The following is a 25,029-nucleotide window of genomic DNA, read 5'->3' as shown; positions in this document are numbered from 1 at the left end:
CATTGGGACAGATGAAATAAGAGAAACAAAAACAGGGCCAGTCTGGTGTCTGTTGAGGGATCATCTCTTACTAACCAAGAAATGGCAAAATCCTCCTTAAGGTTCTTTGGGGAATATTTGTTTTGTCCTGTGCTTTTACTGTAATTGTGTTAATCCAATAGATTTGCTAAGCAGTAAAGCGTTAACTGGCATGTCTGAGGAATGCCTGTCGGGTAATGTGTCTGCATGGGAAGAGGACTGAAAATGCAGTTTACATAAGGGCGTGGACCATATGTGACAAAGAATACATTATAGTATATGTTTCCTTCACGGTAAAATATGATGAGGTAATGGGGAGCAGGGTTAAAAGCTGAAGAGACTATTTATGCATCAAGTTCAAGGGGTTGTTTTAACTTCTAGACCCAATCAATGATGACAAACTTCAGCTCTGTTTCTGTACATGCTTCAATAGCCTGGGAGTGGTAACTACCATGTGTCCAGCTAGCATACATTTCTGTGCTGGGCTTTTATTCTCTTAAACCAGCATTTTGAGTGGAAAGCACAGTGCCAAGCATGACAGAAAAGGCAAGCGGAGAAGGGAAAAGAGCGAAGTTAAATTGTGTGGAATTGACCGTAATGAAAAAAAAAAGGGGGGGGGGGGGGGGGGGCAGGGGGCTAATTCAAACTTGAAGCTATTTTGCCTATCACTCACCTACACATCTTCCCTTCATCCAAGAAATCACACATTTGATCCGATGATTGCCTTTACAAGCTGCAAGGTGCATCAGGGGAACATTTGACCAGTTTCATTTTCTCTCCTACCGAGTTACGCTACCAACAGCCTCTAGGATCACACAGGATACAAGAGCCCACAGCTTCCCCCCCGCCCCCGTTGTTGGCTGCTTTCACTGCTAGGGCTCAAGTCCTGTCAGCAGAAGCTTTGCAGCGGATGTAAAGGGAACCTGCCTAACGTGTTACAAACTGAGACAATTCCAGCAGTAGCCAGTGGTCTCACATAAAGCAGTTATTTTTTTCCAGGACTGTTTTCTTCTTCCAGCTGAGTTCCCAAAAGGCAGCAATGCTTTAATGGACCCACACAGTGAAAAAATGAGCAACAGCAGCATCCAAAAGGCTTTTGTTCATTATTGCATCCAGCCCTTCTGGAGTGCTCAGACAAACTGGAGGGCAAGCTTGGCTAACATTTCCTGACTGAAGTACTGGGAGTTCCTGACTCAAAGATTTCACACATCAGGCTACCCTGCTTTCCTCTACACTACTTAAAACCTAATGTATGTATCAAAGTATGTGAGATCTCTCAGATACCTGCCCCCTTCCTCTCCCTTCCCCAGGTGCTGGAGGACACCTGGTCACCTCCAAAGATGAGAGGACATATCTCTAGACTACCACACACACAAGGGCTTTTGTAAAGCATGAAGAAAATTTCGGTTGGTAGTACAGCATGATGCAGCTTTGCCACTATTAACAGAGGAGATAATCCAGGGCTCAGGGCTGTGGTTTTTTTGAAGCAACTCACATGGATCTTAATTTTCAGTAGGATCTAAGCTTCTGACTCTGGAAATCTCTGTCAACAAGTTTTCAAATCCATGTTAACCAACATTACCATATGCAATTTCCACCACCTATAGCACTCTGGCTTATACATAGCCAGCAGCACAGTACAAAGCCTTGTCCATGCTAGATACAAGAGGCAACCTGAGGCACAGCCCAGGTGAGAGCTTGCTTGATCCACGCAACACCTTGTGGAATGCAAAGCCAGTAACAGAGATGCCAAAGGTTCACACTGGCACAGCTACGCTGAAAGGCTGCCCATTCCACATCTCTTTCCTTCTCATCATAAAAACAATGCTGAAAAAAAAAAAAAATCTCTTAATTCCTCTGAAGCTCCATACAGGCAGTTACCTACACACCATACATACAATCTCGCTCCCCCATTGTCCCCTCTGCCTCCCCCAGCTATGGCTCAAAGCTCCAGATGAGCAGTTTCAATTACTTGAACAATGATCTTGGAAGTGAAATATTTCCCTCCTTGCCACAAATCTTTATAAGTAGTGAAATAAACACCACAATGTGCCTTCTTCCAACAGTTGGAAAATTATGGTCTGACTGAAATGACATCATTCTGTTTTCCTATGGAATTTCTGTGCTGTGAGATTTCAGGGAGAAACTGTGTGGTGGCTTGAGGTGGGGTGGGAGACAGCGTTGTGGTGAAGTGGGCAAACAAAAAAAATGTGAAACTGTCTTACGTAGGCCTTAGTGCAAAATAAATGTTTACAAAAACCCCAGAAAGACGCCTTAAAAACAGATCAGATGGGCTGTTCTTTGGCTTATAGCCATTCCCCAGTTCCAGCCTTCAACAGTCCTGTCCTAGCTCTAATGGACGATATTATGTTTCTCAACATCTTATATTGTTCTTCCCCTCTGTCTTATTACATCACTGAAAAAAGATATGGAACATACACCCCAGTGAGGAAATACTTCTGTCAGAGCAACGTTGCAATTCTATGCAGCTTTTCAAAGGAGACAGCACTAAATCTACACCTTTAATTACATGCTCTGTTGTCGATATCATCAGAAGGCACATGATCACACTGGGTATACTGTTAGCCCCTGTATTACACAAAGCTCATGTGGAAAAGAAAGGTTTGGTCCTAGCAAGTTAGAGTCAAGTCCCAAAACGTGACTCTGGACCAGAAAATACAGACTGCAAAATGTTTGTCGGTAACAGAGCCAAAAACTGAATTTGGCCAGTTGGTGAGAAGAGACACAACTGCCAACTTCTATCAAGAACTGGCAAGTTCAGTTTTTAATTGTCATGGTATTTAGAGCTGTAAGCTTTGGCTAATTTCTACGCTCAGCTTTGGTCAACATTCTGTAAAGAAAGAAAAATTTACTTTTTTTTTTCCTGATTTGCTTTTCAACTCCTTACCACACCAGGGCCTTGTGCACAGTAAGATAGCCAGAGATACCTGATTTTCACTCCCTGGCCCAACAGGTCCCAGTATCATTAAAGGTTTGGTCACCTTCACTGAAAGTTTCTTGAGCACAGTTCTCAGTAGTACCCAGTGCAGTTCAGCAGTACAATTTGGCACTCCATAGATGGATTTAAAAAAAAAAAAAATCATTGGAACCATAAAGATATTCTGAATTGTCCTTGGTTATCACTGTTTCACTATAAACTACCTACTTACTCCAGATCATTGCTGTGGGAAACCATCAGTAGCATTGGTGCTGACTTCAGGCAATAATCAGGCTGAACATGAAAATCAAATGAAAAAGAGCATGCAAATAACAGAAAGACAAGAAGACATCTTTGTGGTGTTTTTGGAGCACTGAGGAGATTTTTCAAGGCCTTATATAGGAGTTACAACAGAAAAGGAATTTCAGCAAACATCTTCAAAAGCTCTGGTTTCTATATACTTTCTCTTACTACTTCCCCCTGCCCTCCTGTTTTTTCCTATTCTGTTGAATAATTGCCCAAACAACCCAGGATGGTGGACTAAAGTCAAGGTGTACCTTAAAACTTCCCCCAAAGCAGGGATAACACCCACTCACCTTGCAAAGTTTTTCTACATTCTTTCTTATGCAAATGAGCGAGCATCATAATTTCGAACCTGAAATTCTGTACTTAGTTTGTTCACTTTTCTTGCTGTTGTTATTTATAAGCAGTTCCACCAAATTATTAACTTTCAATCGCTGTATTTAGTGGGGCCAAGAAGAAAGTGCAATGAAGGTCTGTCTTCAATACTTAGACAATGAAAAACAAAATTGATATTTAAATGTGCATATCACTTTAATGTATTCAGCCCTATATATAAACAGAATTTTGTGTGATTTATATCTCTAATTAGATTCCCATGGCAACATTCTTCAGCTAACAATGTGTCTCATAATCACCTTTTCTTCATACAAATGATTTCCTTAACTTTGCATGCATAACTTAGCAGCTTTTATTTTTAAAACTCATGTTAACAGTTTCTCTCTTGTTACCAGTAGGGGTGCTATGATAAGAAACTAATTTGCTGTAAAAATTACTCATTTGTCAAATAAGCATTAAAATAATTGTTCCCCTTTTGACTGTTACCCTGCTGTTTCCAGTCATTTTCAAAAACTAAATTATTTACTCATTTGAAAGTTCAGCTGTGCATATTTTAATTGATATTCCCTCATAGGACTCATATTGTTAATGACAATAATTAACCCGAAATGGCTGCTAAATAATTATGCTGAAAAGATACGAAGTATTTGTGTGGAAAGTAAAATCAGCATTTGAGAAACCATCAAAACGTACAACTTTCCTATTTTATGGCAAAGCATAGTAATAGTTCATAATCAAATTAAGGATGAAAAGCAAAAATGTAGATTACATGCTTTGATGCAGAATACTTTATGTTTCCAATATAGTATGGTATTCTAGCTAGCAATGAGTACTTAGTCATTTTAATAAATCCCTAGTATTGCTGTTCCAGATAATAATATAAAGTATTCTCATGAAGTCAGTGCAGTTAGTAATGTGGTAAACTATCCATTAATAATATTTCTCTGCCATCTATCTATTGCATTTCATTTCAAGGAATCAGACCGTTGTAATAATTTATAGCTTATGGAATTAATGCTGAAGGTTTTTGTCTGGCAAGTGTTGTTGATTTCAATGATGATAGCTGAAAGCTATTCTGACCCAGCTTCTACCTCTGGACACATCACAGGCCAGATGCATTACCGGCCTATTGTTTGTGTAACCATTTATACTAGCACAAAAACAATAGCATTTTTGATTTAGCTCCTTTGCTTGTTGATAGTGTGAGTTACAGGTGAAGCAAGCTCCACATGCACTACTAAAAAAAAAAAAAAAAAAAAAAAAAAAAAAGAGAGAGAGACAGGATAGGTTTGTCTACATGGGAAACAATCTGAGTTAACTAAGGATGTGATTTTAAAATGGGTTTCTATATACAACTATATTAAGTCCATGTGGACTCATTCAGAATTAAAACAGCTCTAATTCACTTTAATCTAATTCACTTCCAAAGACCACAGAGGGGTTTAAAGTTGTTTAATCTATTTGAACAGCTCATTTGAATCCACATGCCTGAGTATCCCCACAGACACCCGCACAAACAAAAACCCAATAAAGCAGTAGAGAGGTTAAGAGTATGTTGGCAGAAAGTTTTACCTCATGGCTTTTTGATAGAAAATTTGGTTTTCAAACACATAGTCTCTTTGAAGAAGGTGTTGGCATCAAGTGCTCCTAAATTTCAGCTGGAAACTAAATCCCTTCTCTAAAAGATGCCCTGAAATGCTGCTGCAGTGCTCTTTGGTTGAACGTCACATATCCCCACAGTCTGCAGTCTGAGAGGTTGGCCCCAGACACCGCGGTCAAGGACAACCAGGGTGCCACATAAACCCAGGTACAGCAGACAACATGTATTCCAGCTCCAAATGAATTTTACTATTTTAGACCAAACCACTTTTGGCCTTTGATTTGTTATTGAAAATTCAAGATTTTGAATGGGGGGAAAAACACTCCCACCTTATCCCCTACCACAGATCAGGCCTACCTCGAAAGGCTTTTCCAAGAGCCAATACCAGCAGAGCACCGCCAGCATCAAACGTTAGGTGACACTTGCAATAACATCAAACACTTTTCATCTATTTGGAGAACATCCACTGTATCAACTGCGTGCTAAGATTTTCTAAGAATAAGGATGTATCTGAACTCACAGTTTAGGAGTAACCAACTCCTGACATTTTGCTCTTGTTAGAGGAAAGGGTAGGCTTGAAAGCACAACAGGGTCTGCACTCACAGGCCTAAGTGGGTGTTTGCAACAGAGCTCTGTAGCTGATGCACAGGAGTGAAGGTCGGTCATATTCCTGCTTCTGCAAAAGTGCTGGGCTTTGTAAAAGGAATCAGTTTTATATAGGTGTTAGTTTTATAAGACTTGAGAAGCAAGAAGGTGGCCTACCTCACAGGAATGTCATGGATTAAACATAGATGTGTTGCCAACTCTCACAATTTTGAGTGTGTTCACTGTAAAGCCCCCCCTCTTGCAATCAAAGGAATATGTGAGACTTAAAGCAAGTGAATTTCTATTCCTTGCTGTAAAAGAAAGCAGAAAATCCACAACTGAGTGAACTCTGAAGGTTAGAAAAAAAAAAAGCACATTTTTTAAAAAGTCTGGTGCTTTGAAGAAGTAATTCCTAATTTTTGCATGCTTTCACTTAGTAAAATGCTTCATTACAGCAATTTAAATACTCTTGGTCAGAGAATGTTAATATGAACACATCTGTCTTATTCACTTAAATTGCCTCTGCAATTCCTGTACGTTTTCACATGCACCTCTGGGGGTTTGCATGTGTAATCAGCAGCATTCAGAACTCAAGCATGCCTCTGTGAAAGTTTGGCTCATTTAGAGGTACTTTCCATATCCACTAAGTTACATTTTGGATTTTTAAATTTAAGACAAATAGCCAACAGACAAAAAAAGCATAATTATATACATTAAAAAAAAGATCTCCTAATTGCTCAACCTATTGCTGTCTGAAAAATAAGCGCAAGCTATTACTGGCACGAGATGACTCCCAGTTTTCACTGGCTAGCAAAGCTGCATCTGCAAGTTCAATGAGATCAGTAAACAGTGTACGTTAAATAACTGGTTACTAATATTTTCCTTGAGCTACAAAACTTTTAAACAAACAACAACAACACTGTGATCACAGTAACCTTCCAGAGGTTAACAGCATGCAGGTGGTCAATTTGAATTAAATGCAAAACAGACGGCTGCAGCATTATAAACTGAAGATCTCTGTTAGGTTTACTTCAGGAACTGGGTCTTCTTTCTCAAAACCTCAGTGATACAACACATAAATGTCAAAATGACAAAAATAAGGAAGTATGTCATAGACTAAGCATTTTAATGCCTTTTTTGGCTCACTTTTACAGGCTGAACTGTCTGTGTTGACCACATTTGATGGCATCAGTACTTACAGTGGCTGCGTGCATGAGTGTTTAACAGCTGAAATAAATGGAGCTGGCCCGTCAACTAACTGAACTGGGCTGTGGGCTAGTATGTTAAACCACTGGTACAATACATCTTATACTTCATTTACGAAGCCACTTTGCTGGCTGTGAGATAGCTTGAAGTATTGGTAGTCAGGTATTGAACTGGAAACAGGTTCAAATCCAGCTAGCGATGGTGTAAATAGTGATCAGAAAGGTTTATTCATATCCTTCCAGAAGCCTTTGTTAAAGCAAGTCTCTCAGTCTATTCCTAAGCAGATTGGTATACCTAATACCACTGGAGACCACCAAGAAACCTGCTTGGAAGGTGTCCCAAAATAAGTGCAGATTAAAGAGTGATGGGCAAGAGAGTTCTCAGCTCCTAAGAGAAATGTTTTCTCCAATGTCATCAAGAGGTCTGCGAAGGGAACCTGGGTACACGGGCACTGCTAGGGATTCCTCTTAGGAGACTAAACAGAAGTTCCCAGGATGGCTCCCAAATACATTTAAACAGAGCACCTGTGAAAAGTACTTAAGTTTGACTCACTGCGGACATAGCCTGGCAGAAAAGTTATTACTGGACTGGAAAATAAAAACAGGGGAGAAACACTGAAAAGTCCTTCATCCCACATCAAGCTTTGGGCAGTCCAGTGCACAAACGATTTTCTTTAAGAGCTTTTAGCAAAATGTTTTTCAAAGGCAAACACTCCCTTTTGGGACTCCTGCTCACTCACCAGCCTATCCAAGCAACACAGTTGCAAGCAAACTAATGCCCAAGACCCACAGGCACACAGTAGCTGCCGCAAAGAGTGAGGCACACAAGTGGAAAATGCAGGACCGTGACTTGCCATCTATACATACACCAGTGGCACTTGGACTCCTTGGAAAAGCACCAGCAGTTCTGAAACTTGACACCACTCAGATCGATCCACATTCAAGTTGAGTGGCTGCCAGTAAATAAATACAAATGTGTTGCGTTGTCAGGGTGTTTTGTAATGACTAGCTCCTTAAAGCTAGTAATACTCATCCCCTAATGAAGCAATATCCCTCCAGGTACAATTGCTTCTCAGGCTGCAATATCACCTCCCAATCTACTGTACTACATCTCAACCAAGGGCATGAGTCACAGGCAGCCCCGGCGCCCTTGCGTACAGCAGCATGGTGCCAGTGAGGTCAGGCCACATGGCATCTAGACATCTTCCAGCAGCTACTTTAATCAAGTGAGGTTAGAGAGCTTTCCTAAGTGTATCATCCCCTTGTCATTTATGTAAGATTCAGATCCAGCATGTTAAAACACAAAGTTGTTCCTTATTTGTGCTGCTTACGAACGACATGTTTCCTCTGCACACACATCCTACACCCTCACAGATGATCCCTCCTTCATGGCCCCCCACACAGGTAGGTATATGCTGGCACTAGATCAGAGCTGCACACATGCATGCCACCTAGATCTGTTTTTGCCCAGCTAGCCAAGCTGGGTGGTCAAACCTAAGCAGGGAACAGCTGAGCTCCAGCTGTAGCCTTTCGATTACTGGTGGCACCAGTTGTTCTCTCTTCTTTCTGCTCAGCCAAAAGTTTTCAGAAAACTTAGGAACTTCATTACCGCCATAAAATCTGGTTTAAATGGGCCAGTTCAGAAGTTATTAGGGAAAATAAACACTCTAACAACCTTTTAACACACTTGTAGCAAACACTTAGCTAATTGAGTGAACAATTAAACGCTTGGAAAATTTTGAAACTCTTAAAATGCAGATTAACCTGCTCTGCAAGGAATGCCCAGCATTATCCCTTTCTAAAAACACCTCTGTTCTCCTTGCCATTTATTTGTTCTGTGTACCTCTAACTTTAGCTGGAAAAAACGGAACTGAGATGTTCCTCCAAAAACGAGCAGCAGCCTTATCACCAAGAAACTGAAGGAATAGGTTTTGTGTCTCACCTGGAGCAATGGAGCCTCGATTCCTTTACAATACGATCTTTGCTGTTACAAACAGCAACTTTGGCTTCAGCTCCAAAGCAAGAACAAGTAGGAATGGACTACATGATGGAAAGAGTATTTTTCAGCCTCTTCAGCCTTGCCCCGTATTACCTGTGAGTGATACATTACAGAATTGAATGCCAGAAAAGTGCATTTTAGAATAAAAAGTATAGTGTTTCATAATTTGATTTAAGTCAATTATACCATCTCTCACTGGAACGCTCATGAGCTTCAGAAATAAAATATATAAATGAAACCAGCTGCTCTAGATACTCTTTCCTTGGGATGGATTTCACTTGAACTCAATCTGCTTTGTTCTGCAGCACATTATTGTCATGCAGCATCAGAGTGGAAAGCACACGGTGCTATAAGGTAACCAGTTATGGTTAAAAAAATGCAGAAGATTAAAATTCTTTTCTGCAATGGCTTGCTAAACCCTGAGGAATTAATTCCTCTGGCGCTGACAGGGAAACTGAGGTACTTATTAGCATCCCAGCAAAATCTATTAATTTATATGCAATGTAGTAAATAGCTAATCTTTCTGATTTGTCTCAGTCTGAAGCTCCTCTGTGCCCAACAGCACGGAGGTCTGCAGTGTTTGAGATGAAGAATAATTCCAACTGGAGAAGCACATGCAGCCAAAGCTCCATGTTCTTTAATCTCCAAGTATAATGCATGTGTAGATTTTGGCATCACTCTTAAAATGCTTGCTTGTAACTAAATACCATATATCAGTGCTTAGACACCACAATGACTGATCTTTTCATAAATCAGAATAAACATATAGGGCAAAATACTGGCTCTGTTGAACTCAACAGGAACACTGGCAGCTACTCTGCAGGAGCCAGAGTTTCATGCACAAGGTTTTCAAGCAGCCCAAGCTGCCCAGTGCTTTGGTTGCAGTATTTTCAATTCCATTTCTCATCAAGCCCTCTTCCCATCCAGCATCTGCAGTAGTGTTGTGCTGAGATACAACTGCACACTGAGCTCCCAGCCAAAGTAATATGAAAATATCCTTTGTTAAAATAAGGTAGGATTCCAGCTTCAGTTGACAAAAGCACTTTCTATCTCTGATCACTGTCAGGCTGCCCACAGTCTTTACTCATGAGGCATTGGCCTGTATTAAGGCTGGTAAAGGATTGTTCATTTTAGAAGGGTAACTGATGAGCTTAGGACATTCCAGGCCAAAAAAGAACTTAGTGGCGTAATTACAGCCTTTACTCTCCATTTCCCTGCTTTTGTCAATTTGAACCAAACCAAGTTTTCTTCGTTTTTCCCTCCCCTCACTGGGAAACTACTCTTGCCCAATATCTTCCAAAAGGGTCAGAATAAATTGAAGCCAATTATTCTTTTGGGCACTTCTCTGTTAAGTCACAACAGGGTTCTCTGAGGGCTTCTCTGCAATGGCTCACAGTTCTATACCCTCTGAGACATCTTCATACATCAACTTCACAGACGGGTGGTAAAACAAATAATGCCTTCAACTCTGCCACAGTCGTCCTTGTGCAAATCTGCTACCATCACACAACAAAACCAAACTTTACAGGATACCCACATCCTCTGAATTTATGCATGTAGATTCCCCTGGGCTCTTCTATTCTGTGGGATGAGACAGACTCCTGCAGAAAGCAGAAGTTCCTGTTGTGTTTCTTCTCTGAAGCATCCCCAGGAGGAGCCCTCCAACACTCTTATGAAGGTGAATGATCTATTAACTTAAGCAAGGAAGTACTGGCAAGCAGAGGCAGCATAGAGGGACAGCAGAGGGCATTAAGTACCACCACCACAATCTCTAATATTGTTTCTAGGGTTCATATTATTTTAGGGTTCATTTTGAAAACATGCAGAGACCAAAAGAAAACTCCATCTCTCCCCCATTTTTTGGACTTTCCTTAAAGAAAGAATTATTTTCTGGTACAGCTACTCATGTGGCTTCTCTTACCATATGCAAGTGTCTTACACCTACACGAGTTCCCTTCAAAGTAAATACCTCATTTTAGAGCTAGAGTACTCAGAAAGGCAAAGAATCTGCCTGCTTAAAGATGTAATGGCACCCGTAGCTCAAAATAAGACTATTTTCACAGCTACTGTGTGCTTAACTTTCCCTAACTCCAATAAATTAGAGCACAAAAGTGGGTATCATATGCAAAAAGTAGTGACTAAGGAGAGTCAAGTGAAATAATGACTTCTTGACTAACAGGTGAACAAAGCCTGTTTGCACTAATGTACTTAAAGATTTGTACTCCTAAATAGTCAATACCACAAATGTGTTTGTATAGGATTAACAATGTCAAATTAATATGTATGGTAAGACAGTAGCTTCTATAACTTGACAATAAAAACTAAAATGAAGACATAAATCCAAATGTTCTTGTGAATGAAGGGAGAAAAGGAGAAGGTAACAGAAAGACAGAATCAAAGAGGAAAAATGAACTATCAGTCTCTTTACCAAGAGGCAAAACAAGTTAAAAAGGTGATTCTCTTCCTTTGCCTGAAAAGATTGAAAATGCAGATCCTATTGCTAGAATATGCAAAGTAGTCACTAATAAAAGTTATTCTGGACAGGAACAAATTACTATTACAAGTCCTGATTAAATAACAAGGAATTTTTAAAGACTTAAAAACTGGATGAATTGGAGGACAACTGTAAATAGGTGAAATCGTGACAATAGGAAACTACTCACTTGTGAGCAGCCTCCTTGATGGGTTCACCTCTTTGGCACATTCACCTGATGTCCCATATGGCACAGTAACTTCAGCATCCTTCACTTCTTTACCACTAGTCAGAGGTCTTATAAAAAGAGCTTATAGCAAAGCAGGTCAAGGAAGCAGGTGTTATGGTGTATTTTAAGTAATTTTTTTTTTCGACGAAGAATAGAAGTGTGAGGTAGACCCCCAACTTCATCATCATCATCACAGAGAGGGGATGGGAAAGTTTTAGAGTTTGAAGGATGACTACCTAGAAATGAGCATCTGATCTACTAACCCCTGTTAGGCAAGGCAGGACTGAATTAAAGTGGAAAGAGGGATCCAAGAAACAAGCTTCAGGTTTTCAGAAACAAAGACACGAGTTAAATACATCCTGGAAACTACCTTAAATTTAACTGCACAGGTCTACAAACTGTTGTTAAAACACTTTCAACAGCTGGGAACGCTACCCCATCCAAAGTATATTTTAAAAAGAAATAAATATCTTTGGACAGATGTGAATCTCTCCCCTCCAAAATCTTATCTTATTCCAAATTTAAGCACTGGACATTTTGTATTTCCCAGTATTTAAATTAAATATCCCACTGGCTTGACTGAGCTGCGAGCCTGTGAGCTGTCTTTTAGAAGACACTACTACTTTCAGTGATGGAGACAGTATTCAAGGACCACATGGTAGTAGGTGGTAGCTATTGAAAATGTATATCCTTAGAAAACACCAGCAGAGGACTGGGGAATATGGTCAAGAGTCAATGTGCAGAGGAATAACCACTACTAAAAGCACCACAGGGATTATATGTCCCATCAGTTTCCCAAAGTATAAAATGAGATACTGAACTTCTGTTTCTTCAGGTTTGGGAAATAATGGGAATTAAGCTTTCACCCATTTTGCCAAAGGACCTGCAAGGCTGTTTATCTGACTGTAAAAGCAACCCCCCTCTCCCTCATAAGACAGAGCATTACAGAAATTAAATAAGATCAGGAGTGCTTTCAGCATGCCTCTTAAAAACATCCTGCAGAAGTAGCAGGTGAAGATTAGCCAGATTAGCCATAAATGAAGTCACATTGATGGACTACTCTTGTGTACCAAAGAAGGGACTAAAACTGATGATTAACACTGACTGGGACCTTTTGGAAAGGCTGTGAAAAAAATAACACAGATTTAAGAATCCTGTACTCCTCCCTTCTCTCATTGTTTTTAATATTTTTTTTCCTTACTCTTTCCTTTTCTCAGCCTCCAAGATAAAGAGAAGCAGATGTACTCCTCTGAACCCCACACTTCAATATTCACCAACCACTGTGGAAAACTGTGCAAAGCACTTCTTGTGCCCTCAGGAAGCTGATGAAATTTGAAAAGAGAAAAAGCACACAACTTTATTGAGGTCAGCACAAGCCCAGAGACTTGCAAGTTGCATGTCGCTGTTAATCAAAGTGACTGTGCCAACATGATTAGAATACTCACAAAGCCAAGCCAATCAAGCAGCTAACTGAGGGAGACCACAGAGCAGATAGCAAATACCACTGGAGTTATACATTGTCTCAAAAGATTACCACTGCAGTTGTTCAAACTCTTGTGACCAACAAGGGATTCCAGTGACTCATAGCTATTGTGTTTCTGCAGCTCAACATTATGTCCCATGCATATTCTGGAGCTCCATAGCACCACATGTGTATAACAATGTGCTGCACTTAATAAAATATCTTTGCGGTAAAAGTACCGCCAAAAATATTCGCACAATTGCAGAATGCCAACCGAGCGCTGGACTACATTAGAACAACTCATTGGGTGCCATTCCAAAACAGCATCTGCCATGGCCCAAGGAAGTAGCTTTAAAAAAAAAATATTAAGATTCTTTTTCTGAAAAATCATAGCCTTTAACATACCAAGGAAACTTTCAAGAACAAATTAACATATGACTCACCTCCCTGAGGTCTATCCCATGGTTTCATTATCAGTCAAGCAGAATCCATTGTTGCAAAAGCAGTTCAAAGAGGCCACTCCATCCATGTGCCATGCTGAATACGCAGCAAGTCTTCATGTATATACAGCTTCATTAAAAATGGAGGAAGGCAGGATAACGTTTAAAAAGAAAACAAACAACCCCTTCCACACTGGAGCTGGAAAGGCCAGGAAAAGCTTGTACATGTCAGTAAGGGCTAGGAAAGAAGATGGTCACTTTTCATATGCTCTTACAACTTTCCCAAGAAAGTTATGGCCTGCAGCTGGGGCACACCAATCAGTTGCTCTGGCAAAGGTCACAGAAGAAAGATCCCCTGCTAGTTCAATAGCAGCACTTTCTTAAAAAATCTTGAAAAAATTAATAGCATGTGAACATTTCTTCGCCTGCAGGATTCAGATGGGAAATAGGGCCCGCGTCTTAACTGCTGTTGTCCTCCTGAAAGTATTGCTTCAGAGCAGAGCAGAGTATCCTCTTCAGATCAGAAGAACCAGGTGCACTGAAATGAAAACAACAGGCTTAACTGACAACCTGGAAAGGAATCATGTAGGAGTCCCATCCAAGAGACATGGTTTGGGCTCCTGCCACAACTAAAGAGGCAGATGTAATTTCTGACACTGACAAGTGCTGAGTGTAACATCAGATTAAGGTAAGAGGTAACAGGGAAACCCTCTATACAATCATGCCATAGAAAGAAGGCACCCTGTACAGTAAGAATCTAGGCTGAGTTAAAGGTTAAAAAAAAAAAAAAAAGGAATAATGATATTAGGTTTTTCTGGGGAAACTGGGCGGAGGGAGGAGGTCTGTATTTTCTAATTAAACAAAGTCCTGATAGAAAACTGCATGCAAACAGAGGGTGCTCTAACATTAAATTTCATCTGCTGAAGGGTGGATAAGCAGCAGGTGGGAGTCCTGCAGAGGAAGGACAAGTTTCTAGGGATGCTGGTCCTTCTCTTCTCCCAGCTGACGGCATGACACAGGAGCCTCTCCATGTTAGGTAGGGACTGCACTGAAATTATTCATGCTTTTCTTCCCCATTTTCTTTTTCCTTTTCAGAGTCCTGCAAAAAAATATATGAGGAGCCTTATGGACAAGATGCACAGCACACAGAGGCGCTGAGCCATGGTAGAGCATCATTGTACATGTGGCCCTTCCCTTCAACAAACAGTTCTCCCTCTGCTTGCGTGCCAAGCACCAATGGAAGACAGTGGTTTATGACTTCCACATCCCTGGTGTGGTAACTACTTGCCATCCCTGCAGTATCAAAAAGCCTAAAATCTGTCACGCATTTTACAGTGGGAATCCTGTACTCCATGGTAGGTCTCGAACAAAATTACGTAGCTAAAAGGACGGATATAATAGAGTGGAACTTCACAGCCTCTTTGTGGTCCCCCACTACCACAAAGACAGAGCATCCTGCTCACAATGCTCCACAAAAGCATCCAAAATATAAAAAGCTTAAAGTGAACTTCTCAAACTTTAAAGCATCACTGAAGTTCAGCATGAAAGGTGCACTGTGCATACATATAGAACAGAAACCCTGCGACACACAAAGCTTTCTACAGATATTCAAGACACCCTTTCAACTTTTATTCACTTAAGCAAAACATCACTGAAGCAATGTTAATCCTCTTGTTTACAGTTACACCCACTAAAGAAAGGGAATTCACAGCTCAAGATCAAACAGATACACTAAAGGGAGTCTTTTAACATCACTAAGGATAGAACCCTATAATTACTGTATCGAAGAGGTTGGGTCTTTCAACACAGGTTTTAAGTAAAAAGAAATAGGGAACTTCATTCAACTCTGTTTCTGCCTCACCCTCAAATCTAGTTTCAAGTTAAAACTAAACAATAACGACAAGTACCAATTTACCAACTGTTGTTTCAGGAGCTCGGATCACCAGAAAACTATATGAAAGAGGCAAAACAGCTAAAGCGACATCAAAAATATAGAGGAACCAAATGTAGCTGCACAGCCAAATATAAATATTTTTCCCTTTGCACCTCCAAAGCACAACTGTTATCACGGATATGTTGAAAACTGGAGGAGGATTCTTGAGGAGCTCAGTGCAAACATAACTGTTGATGCAAAGACCCTGAACACCCTCCACTCTATGCACAAGGTCTTATTAACCTCCACAGAGTATTTTTGGGATTACATGGGTGCCTGCTTTTCTGAAACTGCATTCACAGTACTGTCAGGAGTTGTTTTTTCCAAGCAGCCTTAGCCCCAGGAAGTAAAGTGTCTTAGCTATATAAAGCAGATGTCCAGAAATGCAGACAATCCAAATTTAGGACATCTTGCAACATTGACAGCATTTGAACTAGACTTGGCTACTTCAGGTTCTTGGTGGCAGCTCTAGGTTCAAAGTGAATGACAGCCTATTGTAAATCCTCTAATCTAATTAAGAAGGAGAATATCTCTGACTCCTAACTTAGTTAACATTCCCACTGAAGTTTGTAGCTAATCAATTGCTTTACCAGATGTTGCCACAGAGCCCAGAAGATGTGGATAAGTCTCATTAATCCCTTCAATATTAACAGTCTAAATACAACTGTAGGATTCATGGTAATAGCAGATCTCTTCACATCTTTATAATCTCCATGAGGAACACAAAAAAAAAAAAAACAAAACAAACCCAAATACAAAACCAAACCACCCACAAAACACAAGAAGGAAGCCTGCTCCTATGAAAATCAATGGATTTTGCTAGCAACTTCACTAGAATAACCCCTGATGCATTAAAATCCCAGTAATGTGACTCCTCTGCGACCTTGAGAAACCTCATTCACTTTTAGCAGCTGAAGCATTCAAGATCTACAACATAAAGCAATTGGCTTTTGAATGCAGGTTGCTTCATTTTAAAACATTACTGCTCTTTGATGTTTATCTGTTTAAGAGAGTATATTGCAGCTAATTCACAGCAGGAGTGCCCTGTGGCATCCTCAAAAATTATATTAAAAATCTAAAAGATAAGAAAGGAAAACATAATAATTATATAATCTAATTTTTATGGCTACACAACAAAAATTAAACCCTAATTTCATAATGTATATGCATAGAACTGTTTCTGACACATACCAAAAGCATGAAGCCATCACACACAGGCCTTTTTATTGGCAAGTCTGACAAACTGAAACAGCAAGAGGCCCAATAGCATATTAGTTAGGTTTCAACTTTATTTAGAAAATGAGCTGCAAGGATAAGCCAGAAACATATGGATGGAAGGTTGTTATCCGCAAACAGAGTCAATGTGCAAATGGCATTTTTTGTTTTACTAGAAATACTACTACAACAACTGCTGCAGTCACTCCCTCGCACCACTTACATTAAATCCATTACAGACTAAAAAATTGCACTTTTTTTGTAATTGCATGTTGTTCCATTGTCTTATGCCATCTGATGGATGTCAGCTGCAACTGCGTGCCCAGGCCAAAAGTGCCATACAACCTCTTAGAGGATCCATTGAGCCATGGTAGTAACGTGCTTCACCCCAAGGGAAGCGTTTGGGAGAACTCCCTCTTAACAATTTGAAGCGCTAGCGGTAAGGACCACTCTGGTGGACGTCCTGATTTGCTCAAGGGATTACTAAAGGTGGCTGTAATACCCCTGCGAATGTATTCAGAATCAAGCCAAGCCATTAAGAGCTGAAAACTACATGGCGCCAAGCCCAAAGTAACATATACTTAATAAAAACAAACAAACAAACACACACCATTACCTTACTTTTATCTTTAACGCTGCCATTTGAAGGCAGAAACCTGAAGGCTACATCCTAAGTTTCTTCCTGAGTAACAGGTTTGGTCTAGTTTCAGTACAGATCAATTATGATCAAGTTTTCAATTGGAATTACAGATCAAACCAAAGACAAAGCTGTAGATGGCAAAACTCAATAGACAGCTGCTGTAAAAAATCAAATACTTATCTGAACAGTGCCTCCCACAGTACTGGCACACAGAAGAACTGGAGAGAGGTATGCTATACCACCTGACACTGCAAGCAGAATCAAAATTTGTGAAATCACATTGCAAAGAAGCTATCACAAAGGAAAGCCTCACCTGACAGATCTTCCACCCAGTCACCCCTCTCAAAACAACCCCTCCAAAGAGTCCTTCTGAGATGCTTTCCAGAAGTCTGTGGATTACACTGAACTTTCTTAAAGCCTCTGTTGGGGTTGATGCCTTCACAACGCATCTGCAACTCAGTCCACATCCAACTGCAAGATCTGCACTCATGCTATTCCAGAGGGCTGGCAAACCTAAAGATGAAGAGTTTTAATATTGTCTATCCCAGGTACAGTGGCTGGGGAAAAAGGGTAATTCCAAAGGATAAATCAGAACAGACATCCAAGGCCCTAATTGTGCTAAAATGAGCGAGGATGGATTCACCAGGTATTCAAAGGTCATCTCTGAGGAAGTTTCACAGCCTGAGATCCACATGTTGGGACCAATACAAAAGTCTTCCCAGCTCAAGAAGGGTTAAGAATAAAGACTAACACTGGGAAAATACAAATTCAAAAATACTTTTCCACAATGACTGAAATTTCAGATAGCAAAGTAGTTCAACAGAAAAAGGCAATGTGTATCAACACTCCTGAATGTGCTGAGGTATATTCACTAGGAATCAAGTTCCTTGAAAACAGAGACAAAACAACCTTGATTTAAATGGCTTGAGACCACTGGAACCCACCTGAGAATCTGGTATTTTCTTATTTGATAAAAAGCCAAAAAAAACCCAAAAAGTATTTCTTCATTTGGAGAGAAACTGTGCCTTGGACTTCATTACATTCTCAGCATGCCTTTTTGTTCCAGCACTGAAGACTTTTGATACAGTATATCCTGCCTCCAAAACAGAAAAAGCCAACACAGACAGGTACCTTTAAAAAGAGGGATGTACAGGTTGAAGACCGTTTTAGGAAAGAACCCCTGTTCTAGCTATTGCAGTCAACCCACCTGCCTCATTTTGCTGTTAATACCTAGCAAAACTGAAATATTTTTCAAAGTCCCAGGTGTAAATCCTCTTCATTTTCATGGCCATCAACCAAAAATGAGATACTCCACATTTCTAGACACATGGAATACACTGTTTTCAGACAAAAGTTATCCCATGAATACCAAATTTTACGCCCAAATACTCCTTTCTGCAAAATTATGCATGCTGGGACAAAACAAAACTACATAAATGCTGTCTAAAACTCTGAGTAGTGTTTCCTACTGGATAGGCACCTCTGAAGGCCCAGAGCCAGCAAAAGGCAGGTGGTAGGCTTTAAGCTGGCTGACTACAGCCCTAACTGCACATTTAGCTCAAAAAATTGAGAAAAAGACATACTTGCTCTGCAGTTGGGATCTGCAAAGGCAATTTCATTTCCATTCTAGCCTTTGTAGCCGAGATACAGGCCTTTAATTGTCCTCTGTCACCATTTTACTAACACCACATACACATATTGGCTTCATTAGCTAGGGCTACTTCTACATGATAGTGTTGCTGACCAGAAATTTCTGCCTAAAATGAGAATTAGGGAATTTACACATAAGCCCAGCTTATATGTACATTTCCTCTGCTAAAAGCCAACTCAGACTTGAAGAGAAACAAGTAAAATTGCAGGTCTGCTACACTTGACATTGTCTCCTTAAGCAAAGGGGGAAATAAAAAAAATCCCCAAACCTGTATTTGCCATTTTTGTGCAGCTTCTATTTCATTACCATCACTAAGGTACTTCTCATACATGAGAGAGGGAGGGAAAAGAGAGGAAAGAAGAGATTTAACAAATAACAGAGAGGAAAATCCTGATGACGTTAATCTCAACCACAGTAAAACAATAGTTTGAGAGCACGCCAGGTCTCTCTCTACAGTCTCAGGCTGAAGCCCAGCATCTAGTTCATTAAAGTAAATAAAATATAATGGTGAATGAAAAAGGAAAATAAGAAAGATTGCATGAATAATAGACAGAATCTGAGCACAAGTCCAATAAAATGATGTCAACTATTATTTAAGTTTTACTTTGCTCTCTCAGAGAATCAGAAAAAACACCAGAGAGCAGGGGGAGGGGGAGCTAGGGAGGTAGCATGTTAAGGAGAAAGAGGCAAGGATATCCCAGAGGAATTTTGATAATATAATCACTAAAACAATATAGTTTTTTAAAAGCTTTTCAACATTATTAATTCACTTCCAAAGATAACACAAAGGAAAGTCAGTGGGGGAGAAAAAAAAAAAAGTAATGATCAGAATTGCAGGAACATTTACATTGAATGAGTGTAGGCCATCGTATCCCAAACACACCTTCAGTCAGAGATGGGTGTTGGCCCAGTGTGGACATTTGTTTATATAATTATTACATCTGATTAAATCTGTTCTTGACAAAATAAAGAAAAGGGACATCAGTAAGTTAAGCCAGTCTTATCTAAAATTAATATTATTCAACCAGGGATTCAAATTTGGATGTAAAAAAGATGCTACACCTTTTCTTCTGGCTCAGTAGGAAGCTAATCAGAATCATTGTGAGAAGTCTTCTGTGCACACATTCACTGACCTCTTTTCCAAACACCTGGAACAAAATTTTTAACACACCTCTTCTTCCTACCAGATCTCAGGAAACATTCTGGCTTCTGATCAAACACACTAGAAGTGAGATTTGCTTTGGAGACATTCAAAGACCCAGAAAGTTTGGTCTGTCATAGACAGAGGAAATTCCTCTCCAAAAGCTCAGAATGACAATGTTCTGCCAGATACTGGCAGTAAGCACGCATTAAAAACCAAACACAAAAACCAAACAAACATACATATTTAACAGTATTTGAGTTTTCAGAATCCAGGTTACTCAGGTTACGTAAATGTAATTATTACACTACCTTGATAATCAGTCATTATTCTTAAATCTAAACCCAAAAGAAAACAAAAAAGCACAATGATTGCTCTTATCTTCAACAGTACCAGATTTTCATCTTCAGATATGTAAAGGCCACTACAAAACCAAAATGTTACCAAGTACGTCTTCAGTCCTAAACACTGAGAAAAACCTCGGTCACCTTTGTTATCATCCTGTGAATTAATGACAAATAAAGACTTTTATGCTGACTTGAGGATGATTCTTGTAGCGCTGAATGGACAGCGGCAGGTGGGGGGAAGCTGTCCATGACCGCGCATTTAAATGTAGTGACACAGAATTTTTTTTTCTTTGGCTGCCTTTGCTGTCATTTGGGGCTTTGATTTGACTGACCTTTTGTATCATCCATCCTTAATGTAATAGACAAATGGAAATTGGATTTGAATGCCTACTCATACACTCAAACTTTGATCCTTAGACATGGATAGCACAAGTTATCAAATATTGAATGTATTATATTTTAAGTAAAAAACAACACATATAACATGTCTATTTCCACCTGAAAATAGAACAGCAATATTCACAAGTTACATTTATTAGTTAGGAGAGCTGATTGTCTGACCAAGCAGCAGGCTAAAATACTAACAAAGATAAAATATGAATTGCAAATCATGAGTGCACAAAACCAAGTATTTATGAACAATCTTAAAACAATGAATTATTAATTGGAGAACTTTGTGAGCAACTTCCTATAGCAAATAAATCAGAGAATTCTGCAATCTGCACAAACAATTTATTGAATAAATTATTCATTGTGAATCAACTATTCACTCAGATCTGGATCTTCCACTTTAGGTTTCTCTTTTGGTTAATCACTATGAAGATTACACTCTGACTAATTTTATTGCCACAGTGTAAATTAAAAGTGTATCAGTTCACTATAGTTTCATTAGAAGTAGTCAAGCACAGGACAGAAAGAGATTGAGGTCATTTATGCCATAATCTAGTCCAAATTTGGTTTACCATAAAGGGAAATGTGGGGTACTTTACAAGCACAGTGATATGTGAGAGGGATTTTGGAAACCTCCAATTAATGGACTGCCTCAGAAAAATCTAACTATAACTGCATACATTAACACTTACTCGTGGAAACAAATGCAAAACAGGTTTGGGAACATAATCAGCTTTTTATTCTCTTTAAAAGTTGGGATAAGAAAGAGGTGTTTAATACATTGTTTAGAATGCCCTACAAGGCATGCCCTCCCCTCCAAGACTTTCTGTATGAGCTCGGCAACTTAGAGTCCATTTGTTCTCATTTTGTCTCAGTTGCCCAGGTCTGTAATGAAGGTAACTTCTCTGGGCTGGAGAATAAACACAGTAGACTGATCTGGGCTTAAGATGGACAGCAAGGAGTAAGATGGAAAGCCAGGGTAAGGGACTTTGACTTCTAGGAATGAGCAGCAGGTTCATAACACAAGATCACAAATAGCAGCAAAAGGGCTTTTCCCTCCCCTTCTTGATAAAGCTATATCTCCTGTCTTTGCAGCTAACATTTATGATTACTGTCACTGGTTTAGAAATACCACTTTAAGCTATTGTGAATTCTCAATATGTTGGATAACAACATAGTGGAATAATCCAGAAAAAGGAGAATAGGGTTAACTGCATGATCCATTATTTGGGACACAAACAAGCACGCAACAGAGAAAGAACATCTGCAGCGTTGCTGACTGTGGAGCACAGGGATCCCTGAACACACACCAAACCCACACCAGGGAGAACAGCAACCCGCAAAACACGGCTCTGCTGCTTCCAGACCACAGGGAGGGAAAGAATCTGTGTCTATGCTCATAACATAATTGGCATTCCCAAAAATCAAGGGTTGACTGTCAATTTTTGCTTTATTTATTATTTTTTTAATAAAAAACTGGTGTATTTAGTGTGGCTGTTTCCCAATACAGCCGTTTCTCACTCGGCAAGAAAATGTTTTACAAACATAAACAGGGTAGCAAAGCTCTGCAAAAATTCCATTATAAAGGAACATTTTTCCTTTTTATAACCTAAATAATACTTTCTGATAAGTATCCTCCCAGAAACTCGGTACTATTCTGAATGTCACAAAAAGCCAGTAAAACATATCAGACTGGGGATGGCTGTTTAAATTAAACCGATGTAGAAGGATATGATATTCAGATATTCTGAACAGAAGGCAGCAGATATTGCAGCCATTCAGTAAAATGTCAGTAGTACATGTCGAGTCACTACGCTCCACGACTCTAGTTAAAATTTACAGACTATATATTTGAAGACAGTATTTTCCTACAATTCAAATCCAGTGGCTCCACACACACACGCATATCTTACCGGAAGTTGGTAAGAGTTAACAGGTTTTTTTCCAGCTATAGTGAAGTTCATGCAATAAACATTACCAAAAAGAGTTTTCAAAAACTAAACTAACACAGAGATGTGGGTGTGTATTTTTGCCCCACTGGGTTTTCCCACTCCCCTCCTATTTTTCTGCTCTCCTCCTCCTCTCCCCCCTTCTTCCTTCATGTTTTTTTAGCCTCCCCTTTTGCTCTTCCTTTGTTTTTGGCATCATTGCATCCACTCTGCTTTTTTCTTCCCCCCACTTTCTCCTTAATCTCCAAAGCTGAATGTGAAGTCAATACCATTTATATGGAAATCACTCTTTCCAATACACATCATTTGCCCAAAAACCATTTGTCCATTTCTAGCTGCTCCAAAAGAGAGACATCTGCATCTACCCTGCTCAGAGCAGCCAGAGGAAAGGCTGCAGTCAGGAGTTGCATTTTTCCCATAGTGCAAAACTTCTAACAAAGACTGGCATTTTCAGAAGTGCTGCAGGCGGTCAGCTGCTAATAAGCAATATTTCTGACACCAGCAAGACACAGGAACTGGTGCACAAAGTAATTTCCTTTATGCTTTCAGATTATTTTAGTAATCAGAGGAAGGAGTTTAATGATGTTGATAACACTTTATTATTTATTGAACAATATGCTCAGCCATGTACAGAGCATGTGCTTACAATGTCAACTAGATGGGTCACACAGTTTAGACACATAACGCCAAATCCTATTAACATTTAATACGGTAACATTTAAACAAACAACATGTGAATGTGAAATTCAGCTGGGCAAACTCCTTCAATTTAAGGACAACCACACACAGGTCTCCCTCTCCTAAACTCCTGCACTAGGTGGCAGTGTAAATTTTGATTTCAAAGCCTCAGTTTCCCTCCCCATACAGTAAGCTGGGTAAAGAGAAAAAATACCTTATGTTACTACTCTGATGCTATTGTATCATCTTTTCTGGATGCAACCTTGATGCTGGCCCACTGGCTGAGCAGGGGAGAACAGCAGTACCCTTTTCTTATGTTGGATTATCTATGAATACACTGTCAGGCAGCAACTCCAGCTTCCCTTGAGGCCAGAGGATGATTTTGGCCCTTGAGATCTCCAAACACCATGGGTTTAATAACATACCTCCACGTCAGCAGCACAGAGAAACACATCCAAAAGGGGTTCAGGGAAACCAGGAAACCATGCAGGCACAGTGCCATGGGATTGCTCCTTTCTGCTTTATATAGCAAGATAAAACTTCTCTGAATCATCACCTTTTACCTCTTTTACATGAAGAGTCATCTTGAGATGTGAGAAAGTCACACAGCTAATGAAGCAAAGGCTATGCCAGGGCTGAAGCAGCACCTGCAGGGTGGTCATGGCCCACCAGCCAGGAGACACACAGAGGCAGGGCTGTGGCTCTGCTCTCCTCCAGCTGCACACATGCAGAGTGGTAAGCTGCAATACACGGCCACAGGCAGCCAGCTTCCCCCCGCAAGGCCTGCATTTAGCCTGAGATCTCACGTCTCCAGCAAACTATTTCCTCATCTCACTTTATCCAAAAAAACCCAACCAACCAAACAAACAAAAACCCCACAAAAACAAACCACAACTACAAACCCAAAACCCTACAATCCAAACCTGTTTACTTTTCTTAGAGTCAACCTCTGTGTTCACGACCTTTTGGGGCTAGTAATGCTGTCCCTGCACAAAGCACCTCCAGTCCCACTATAAATTAATGACTGCTGTTCCCCGTTTCATTCATCAGCAATGCCTATTCTAATAAGCACAAGTGTCTATATCCAGCAAAAGCCTTCTTGACTCACCCAGACAAATGATGTTTAAAGCATTATTTGCCCAAATTAGCTTAAATATAGGGCAAATGTAAAGCAAACTGTAAATTCAGTTTGATAACAAGAACTAGAAAGAGGGATTTTTAGCTATATTGCTGCTAATTCTGTATGGCTCTTAGAACATATTACTCAGTAACCCATGATTTTTAACTAAGGCTTTTAATAGTAGTATTTATATTAGATCATATTGCAATCTCGCCACAGCTTTCCTCAACAATTATTAATTTCACTGAAGTCAGTGGAGGTAACTCTGGATTTATACCAGCACAATATTGCTAGTAGTCTGCTCACTGGCTCTTCAGATTTTGGTTTGGTTTAAATAGTAGAGTATGAATGTTTTCATTAGTCATCATGAGAGAATG

At 39.9% G+C, this 25,029-nt stretch overlaps 1 long non-coding RNA gene across 1 annotated transcript in view; it reads right to left on the bottom strand.

Annotated features, from left to right (window-relative positions):
- LOC142055025 (uncharacterized) overlaps window positions 1–25,029 on the bottom strand; it is a 184,662-nt gene that overhangs the window by 120,732 nt on the left and 38,901 nt on the right. The window contains exon 2 of the long non-coding RNA XR_012659770.1: window positions 13,592–14,126. This is a non-coding gene — a long non-coding RNA (uncharacterized LOC142055025). The remainder of the gene's footprint in view (window positions 1–13,591; window positions 14,127–25,029) is intronic.

This window comes from Phalacrocorax aristotelis, chromosome 3 (assembly GCF_949628215.1).
Source record: "Phalacrocorax aristotelis chromosome 3, bGulAri2.1, whole genome shotgun sequence".
NCBI classification, from domain to species: domain Eukaryota; kingdom Metazoa; phylum Chordata; class Aves; order Suliformes; family Phalacrocoracidae; genus Phalacrocorax; species Phalacrocorax aristotelis.
This window is presented reverse-complemented; position numbering and strand designations above follow the sequence as displayed.